Raw genomic sequence first — 9,215 nt, forward strand, 5'->3', positions numbered from 1 at the left:
AAAGAAGGGAAGAGAGGGGAGGGGGGGGTGGGGGGGTGTGCGTGTGTAAGCTATAGACAGCTAGACAGTTGAAGTAGAAACATAAAAATTGCCATATTGGAGTTTGCTTACTGTTAAAAGAAAGTGAATCTTCCAAAAAATGTTGGAATGTATTATACATAGAATTTGGGTAGTAGATACTTACATTATAGGTGTAAGTGATTTATGTTCAAATGGTTGCTAATAATGGAATGATATTTTTTGATATAATAGCAGCTTTACTTGTATTTCTATTTTATATGTTTAGCCACTGGCGTCCTGTATATTGTCATTTTATTTTCATGAGTAGGTTGGAAATATCAAAGCTTTATATTGTTGTTATGCACATGGAGAAAAAACCCAATTGTACTGTGGCCTCATAGCACTTCCCCTTCTTGTGCAGGATCTAGCTCTTGTGCTTCAGGTGCAAGTCCTTGTTCTACCATACGAGAACAAGGAACTGCCTTTGATTTTACATATGATGGTGGTACAGATTGGGAATTCTGTGTCTTTGTAGATTGAATTGGCTTGCATGAATCGTCATGACTTAGATGTCAATAGTAGATTAAACAAATATTTAATTATTGTCTGAGTCGTGTATATATTTTGTGCTAAAGTTTAGGATTTTTGGGAGTAGGTGTTGGAGTTGCTTATCAGATACTATTCGGTTATTGAAAGCTAGTTGTTTGCTGGTGATGTCAAATATGTATTAATTGTTTAGAAGCATATGCTCATGCAAATAAAAATGGTTAATGCTTTAAATATCATCAGAGAACTCTAGGCCGCTTGGGGCGGCTGGGGCCTTGTGGGGCTAATGGTCAATCAGAGAAGTCTGTTTTGCTTCGCCTCTGCATTTGAGATGAGCGTATTTTCTCCAATTGGTTGCTCTTGGGACGGAGGATGTGGAAAGCACGAAATGACCTGATCTTCGATGATAAACTATGGGAAACACCAAATATCATCAACAAAGCTATCCATTTGGTCAGTAGCAGAGTTTTGACACTCCCAATTTTTTTTATTAGAAGTCTAAGGGTGGAAAATATAATTTTGGATCAGTTGAAGGATTAAAATGAACTTTATCATTAAAGTTATAGGTGGCAGCCCATTTTCACCCGCCGATGGCAACAGATAGGGTACTCGCGAAAATCACCTATTTAAATCCAAACATAATTAATATTTTCAAAATTAAATTCATCATAAATTCGATTAAAATTTATTATCAACTGTCTAAATAAGTTCTAAACTCGATTATTATTATTCGAAAAATTTTAGAATCTATTTAATTTTATATATTTTAAATAATAATTTATATAAAATTTTATTTTTTATTAATAATTTATATTTTGAGGAGGATGTTAGTCATAGAATTAAAGCTGAATGGTTGAAGTGGAGACGTGCTACGGGAGTTTTATGTGATCGTAAGATTCCCAATAAGTTGAAAGGAAAATTTTACCGTATAGTCATACGATCGGCTCTGTTATATGTTATATGGTAGTGAGTGTTGGGCATTGAAAGAGTCGTATGCGTCTAAGATAAGAGTTGCAGAGATGAGAATGTTAAGGTGGATGAGTGGCCATACTAGACTAGATAAAGTCCGTAATAAGAGTATTAGAGAAAAGGTAGGAATGGTGCCAATTGAAGATAAGTTGAAAGAAGGGAGATTGAGGTGGTTTGGTCATGTGAAGCGTAGGCATACAGAGGCTCCAGTTAGACAAGTAGAGCACATTAGGTTAGAGGATAGAAAGAAAAAAAAAGGGGTAGACCTAAATTGACTTGGAGGAGAGTAGTACAACATGACCTAGAAGCATTACACATTTCTGATGATTTAACTCAACATCGTTTAAAGTGGAGAAAGCGAATCCATATAGCCGGCCCCAAATTTTTTGGGATAAAGGCTTAGTTGAGTTGAGTTGAATATTAATAATTTATATTTTAAAAATTTCATAAAATATTTAAATCCTATTTTATTTAAAATAAAAATGTAAAATTTACAAATATTATTATAAAAAATATATATTTTATATTTAATTAAATATTAATATAAACTTGTTCAAATAATAAATACCTAATATGTAAAACCAAACTCATCATGGGTACTACTTTTTAAACTTGAATTCTTCCTAAACCCAATCATATATTATCTAAATATGTTTTATTAGGATTTAGTTGAATCAAATATCCACAAAAATCAATCCGATTGATCTCTATATGAATATATATATATAGGGAACAAATTGGGACAAAATCTCCGGGTTTCTTTGAGCCAAAAAAAGAGTAAGGGGAGCACGGAATTTCCAGCAAAGATCAATACCTTTATTTGTCCAAAAATCCATCAATTTTTTTTTTTTTATTTTCTCCAATCAATTTCTTGCTACCTTCACATTCTCCGGTTCAATCTTGATTCGGTTTTAGTATGATTTCGATTCAATTCTTAGTGAAAAATAAGAACTGAACTCAAATATCAAAATAAAATTATATTTGATATGATTCTATCGATGTCGTATGATTCTTCGATTTAGTTCAGATCCCTGTGAACCATGCACAGCTATATATTAATATAGTTGCATCAGTTTTTAATTATAAACCAATAGTTGACAAACCATAGTCAATAATTTGATGAATCAAGTTACATTCAACAACTATCGGAAGAATTGGAATCAAAGCTAATTCATATATATAGCAATCCACTCTCTGGTGGGCTTTCCAGTAAGAGAAGAAATCTTTGTGGGGGCTGCTTATGAAAAACAATCATTTCTTTCTTTAGCGGATAGTATAAATGCAGAATGTATAAGTGTGATAACTAAAAAAGGAAAAAAAAACTATAGCAATCAAATTCATTTTAATGCATTTTAGATTATAGTTAGCTTAGGGAAATGCACATCACCATCTCTTATTGTAAAAGTTGGAGAGCTAAAGGCTAAGGTGAGCAGATTTCGGTTTAAACTGAAAAATCGTACTGAACCGAGTTAATTCAGTTCAATCGGTTTGGTTTTAAAATTCAATCGGTTCGGTTCGATTTTATTTTATAAAAATTTCAATTATTTCAGTTCGGTTTGTAATTTTATATATTCAAATTGAATCAAATCGAACCGAATCGATTTTTGAATTAATTTATTTTTAAGGGGAATTTATGAATTATATTTAATTATATATATATATATATATATATAAATTGTTTAATTTCATTTATTAATGGTTATTAGGTTCAAACCAAAGTCAAAATTATAAAAAATAACTTGAAATCAAGTCTAAATTAAAAAATTAATTAAAAATTAAAATCGAACGATTTGAATTGAACCAAATCAAATCAAAATAGAGCAGTTCAGTTCGATTCGATTTGAACCGAATGCTCACCTTACTAAAGGCATTATCAAGCAAAAATGACTAGGTATAAGCTACAAAATAATGGCAACTTAGGGTCGTGAGGAGTGGCGGTCCATTTCCTTAGCCCCTGTTTGCCATTAAGTTTCAAAGTCTGAAACTACTTTTCTGAATAAAAGCACAATTTTAAATGCTATTGAGAAAAGTAGTTTGAAAAAAACTATTTTATTATTTTTGTGTTCTTATGCTTAAAACTGATTAAATTTAATTTTTAATTATTTTTTAATACTTCCTAACTAGCATATTTAAAAAATTATTTTCTCAATAATAATTTCAATAGAAATGCCAAATTAGCCTTTAGTCTCTCAAGGACAAGTTTAAGAAGTATGTGCCAGATGGATTTATTGAGAGATTAAACAGAAAGTGAAGAAAAGACTGAAGGGAAAAACATGAGTAGGACAGATGGGTGCAAAGTAATATTTTTTTTAATTTAATAATAAAAATAATAATATTAAATTAAGATAAATCACACATCAGTAATTTTTATAAGGTTCACTCTCTTCCTCGCTCGTATATTTACAGTATTTGTCTTTAATTTTTCTTTAATTATCATGATTTTAACGAGTTTTAAGTTTTTAAATATTTTTAATAATTTATTTTTTAATTATAAAAGATAAGGAATTTTTTTTAATTTTTAAATTAGAAAATTATTTTTTGTTGCTAATAGTTGAATGAATTTTTTTATATTTTCTCTTAATTTTTATAAAAATAAAAACAAAAATTTTTTAAAATTAAAAAAATATATTTTCTACAAATAAATATGCCCCTAACATCTTGTCATTACTAGTGTATGTACTTCCAGAAATACATGCATCTCTGGTAGATTTCTTGTAACTTTTAACATATGTATGTATAAAAATATATTTTATGAGAAATATAAATTATAAATTACTTTTATAAATAAAATTATAAATATAGTGAAAAAAACTTAAATAAGTTAGATCAATTTTAATTTAATATTCCATTTGATCAATTTGGCAATATAAAATTTGTTTCATAAACACTTTTTTAATGCAAATAATTAATATTTATTTGATATTATTATTAGAATTATTGTTAAAAAAATACTTTTTAAATATATTAATTACAAAATAAAAAATTAATTAAAAAATTAAACTAATGAGTTCAATTCAACGATACTAAATTTGCTTTTAAAATTGTGAATCTCTCATTTAAATTTTAATATTAAAAAATAAAATTAATATATTTTAGTGATAAAAATATTAAAATAAAAAATTATTTTTAAAAATATTTAAAATATTTCTTTTTTAGAAAATATCTTTTAATTTTGAAACTCAATATCAATGGGGTACTAATGGTTTTTTATTGGGTCAAATGTTTTATTATTATTATTATTATTATTATTATTATTTTCAGAAATTTATCCGCTCAAAACATACAATTTTTTTATCAGTGTTATTAAACTCAGCCCTCTATATTTTATATTTAATTCGGTTAAGAGATTGGGTGAATGGATCAATGTTTCACTTGACCGAGTGAGTGGGTTAATATTTCAATAACTGAGTTAATAGACAAGATCATTAAAAATTAATTAAATATATATAAATTAATTAAATATGATACCTATTAATATAAATAAATATAATTAATTAAATTTTAATTATTTAATATAAAACTTTAACACCTATTAAGTTATATTTAATAAAATTTAATAATATTTTTAAATTTTATATAAAAATATTCAAGCAATATAATGTATAAAAATTTCTATAAATATATAATTCTCTTTTTATTTTTTATGAAATATTAAGCATACATTAACAAAAATATAAATATACCGAAATAAAAAATACATAATTATTAAATTAGCTCTATTAATTTTGATTTTAATGACTTTTTATGAGATTTTAAGTTTAATTTCTTATATTAATAATAAAAAAGATTTATTAAATAATTGAAGGTTCAATCGTTGGATCAATTTATTGTCTGATTTAATTATAAACTCGGACCAATTTAAAGGATAATTCACTAATTCAACTGATTGATTTGGTTTAGATTTAATAACTATGGTTCTTATTATCTTCCTAATGATGGTAATACATAACAATTAGCAAAGTTCAATTAAATATGAAGAAAAATAAAATAAAAATTATGAAAAACAATCATTTCTTTCTTTAGCGGACAATGTAAATGCAGAATGTGTAAGTGTGATAACAAAAAATGGAAAAAAAAAAACTATAGCAGTCAAATTCATTTTAATGCATTTTAGATTATAGTTAGCTTAGGGAAATGCACATCACCATCTCTTATTGTACAAGTTGGAGAGCTAAAGGCTAGGGTGAGCAGATTTCGGTTTAAACCGAAAAATAGTACCGAACTGAGTTAATTCAGTTTAATCGGTTTGGTTTTAAAATTCAATCGGTTCGGTTTGATTTTATTTTATAAAAATTTCAGTTATTTTAGTTCGGTTTTGAAGAGAAAAAATCGATTAAATCGAACCGAACTGAATAGTAATTTTATATATTCAAATCGAATTAAATCGAACCAAATCGATTTTTGAATTGATTTATTTTTATGGGGAATTTATGAATTATATTTAATTATATATATATAAATTGTTTAATTTCATTAATGGTTATTAGGTTCAAACTAAAGTCAAAATTAGACAAAATAACTTTAAAATCAAGTCTAAATTAAAAAATCAATTAAAAATAAAAGCCAATCGATTTGAACAGAATCTAACCAAATCAAAATAGAACGCTTCGATTCGATTCGATTTGAACCGAATGCTCACCCTTACTAAAGGCATTATCAAGCAAAAATGACTAGGCATAAGCTTCAAAATAATGGCAACTTAGGGTCATGAGGAGTGGCGGTCCATTTCCTTAGCCCTTGTTTGGCATTGAGTTTCAAAACCTGAAACTGTTTTTCTAAATAAAATCATTATTTTAGATGCTGTTGAGAAAAACAGTTTGGAAAAAACTATTTTGTTATTTTAGTATTCTTATGATTAAAACTGATTAAATTTAATTTTTAATTATTTTTTAATACTCTCTGATTAGTATATTTAAAAAGTTATTTTCTCAATAGTAGTTTCAATAGCAATGCCAAATTAGCCCTTAATCTCTCTAAGGACAAGTTTAAGAAGTATGTGCCGGATGGATTTATCGAGAGATTGAGCAGAAGGTGAAAAAAAGACTGAAGGGAAAAACATGAGTAGGACAGATAAGTGCAAAGTAATTTTTTTTTAATTTAATCATAAAAATAATAATATGAAATTAAGATAAATCACACATCAGCAAATTTTATAAGGTTCACTCTCTTCCTCGCTCGTATATTTACAGCATTTGTTGGCTTTATTAATTTTTCTTTAATTGTCATGATTTTAACGAGTTTAATTTATTGTCTGATTTAATTACAAACTTGGATCAATTTAAAGGATAATTCACTAATTCAACTAGTTAATTTGATTTAGATTTAATAACTATGGTTCTTATTATCTTACTAATGATGGTAATACATAACAATTAGCAAAGTTCAATTAAATATGAAGAAAAATAAAATAAAAATTAAAAAAAAAATCAACTAAAATCACAAAAGTGATAATAAACATAGGAGAATAAAATTTAATTTATTTTCTAAAATAGATAATTATGGATAATTAAATTCAAAACTGTAAATTTGAGTAATTTATTTCATGAATTTAATAAAATAGGTCAATTTTTATTAAATTATATCACATGCATCGAAAGCAAGGGCAAAACTTAATTATTAACAATAAATTATATTATTACCATTATAACTATTTTTTAGTTCTTAATAATTTTATAAGAGCAGTAAATATTATAAAAATTTTATAAAAATTCATTAATTTTTATATAATTTTTATTATTCTTTTATATATTATATAATATTATTATAATATATTATATAATAAAAATAATATTTTTATTTTTAAAATGAATTTTTGTTAATCATTATAAAATTTTTATTTTTATTATATTGAAATTTTAAAATTTTATATTGTCATATAATTTAATCCAAAAAATTTTAAAACCTATTTAATATATTAATTATTTAATATATGTAATAAGTATTTTTTTTAAAATCATAGATTATATTTTATATGTTATAAATAAATAAATAAATAAATAAATAAATAAATAAATATATATATATATATATATATATATATATATATATATATATATAGGTTTCTCATTCTAAACTAAAATTTTAACAAAATTTTTATGAAATAATTTTAAAAAATAAAATTTAAACAAGGAAAAATGTAAACTTATATTATTAATATTTATAAGAATATTTTTATTAGTTCTAAAAGTTGGTCCTTCATTTGTACTTATATATATATATTATAATGCATACAGTCTATTATTATAAATGCACCATATGTATTATATGTTTAAAATTTATATTATATTTCTAAAAAAATATAAAAATATTTTTATAAAATTAATTTCAGCTTTAATTATTTTTTTATCTGGTATTCAATATGATTCAGTATAATATGATTATCGATTCTGTTATTAATAGAAAATTAGAACTATATCAACATAATAAAATAAATTTATTCCAATATGATTTGGTTCTTATAATATCTTTTTTATTTCAATTCTTATCAATTTATTTTTATTCAAAAGAATAAAAATCATAAACACTACTATTTTCAATGTTAAAAAAAATAAAAATAGAAAAATATTAATAAATTAATAATATAAATATAAATCTAATTAATTAATATATTATTAATATTACTCATTTATTTATTATTAATGCATGAGATAATATTTTATAAGTGGTATAATACTAGCTCTATAATAAAAATTTTTAAAAAATCATACTTGTAACAATGTAAATATACATAGGAATAAATTAAGTAGATTTAAATTTAATTTTAATATATACAATATATAAATTTGAAAGATACTAGTTAATATTGTAATACAATAAAATTATATTTTTTATTTATTAATTTTTTTATTTTAATTAATTACTTCATGTAAAATTTTATATTTAATTGAAGTTAAGTATAAATAGAACTAAAAATTTTAAATTTATGTTAACTCTAAAATTAAGAATTTTAAATTAATTTAAATAATAAAAATATAATTTTAATTAATTTTAAGAATGAAAGACAATTTGAATTTATATATATAATCTTAAAAATATTTTCTTAAATAATTTTTTAAAAACATATATTGTTGCTTGAATTGTTAAATATTTGCTGAATTTGATTTTAAATTTTGAGATGAGATTAAGAGTGAACTAATGGTATTTTTATTCCATTTTTTTATTAAATTTTAATTTTTTTTTTTGTTATTTTTGAAATAGGAAAAACAGAACGAGGGAAAAAGAGAAATGGCATAGATATTTGGATAGGGGATTCAGGGAATGGTTGGTTCTAACAGATGTGTTATCTTTTCAATCATTTGATAATCCCGGACTTGACACAATTATTGGAAACTAAAAGCTTTTTTTTTTTTAATTAGCATAATTTTCTTTAATTGCAATTATGTATATAAATGGAGACCCTTTCTTCTATAAGTAAATAATAATAATAATAATAATAATAATAATAATTTAATTAAGTGAAGAAAGGGGTAATTAGTTTTTATTGTATATTGTTCACTTTCTTTTCTTATACTCATTTCTAATATAAGCTTTATAACTAATTTAATAAAATCATGAGAAGTAAAAATTTAAGTGAACAATCAACACTGATCAACAGATGGACGAAGTCTTTGTAATGATGCTGAGTTATTGGTACTTAAATCTATTGCATATGAGTATAATTACAATTCCTCTGGTTGCTTACTTTCTCTTTTTAAGACAAA

This window comes from Hevea brasiliensis, chromosome 13 (assembly GCF_030052815.1).
Source record: "Hevea brasiliensis isolate MT/VB/25A 57/8 chromosome 13, ASM3005281v1, whole genome shotgun sequence".
Taxonomy (NCBI): domain Eukaryota; kingdom Viridiplantae; phylum Streptophyta; class Magnoliopsida; order Malpighiales; family Euphorbiaceae; genus Hevea; species Hevea brasiliensis.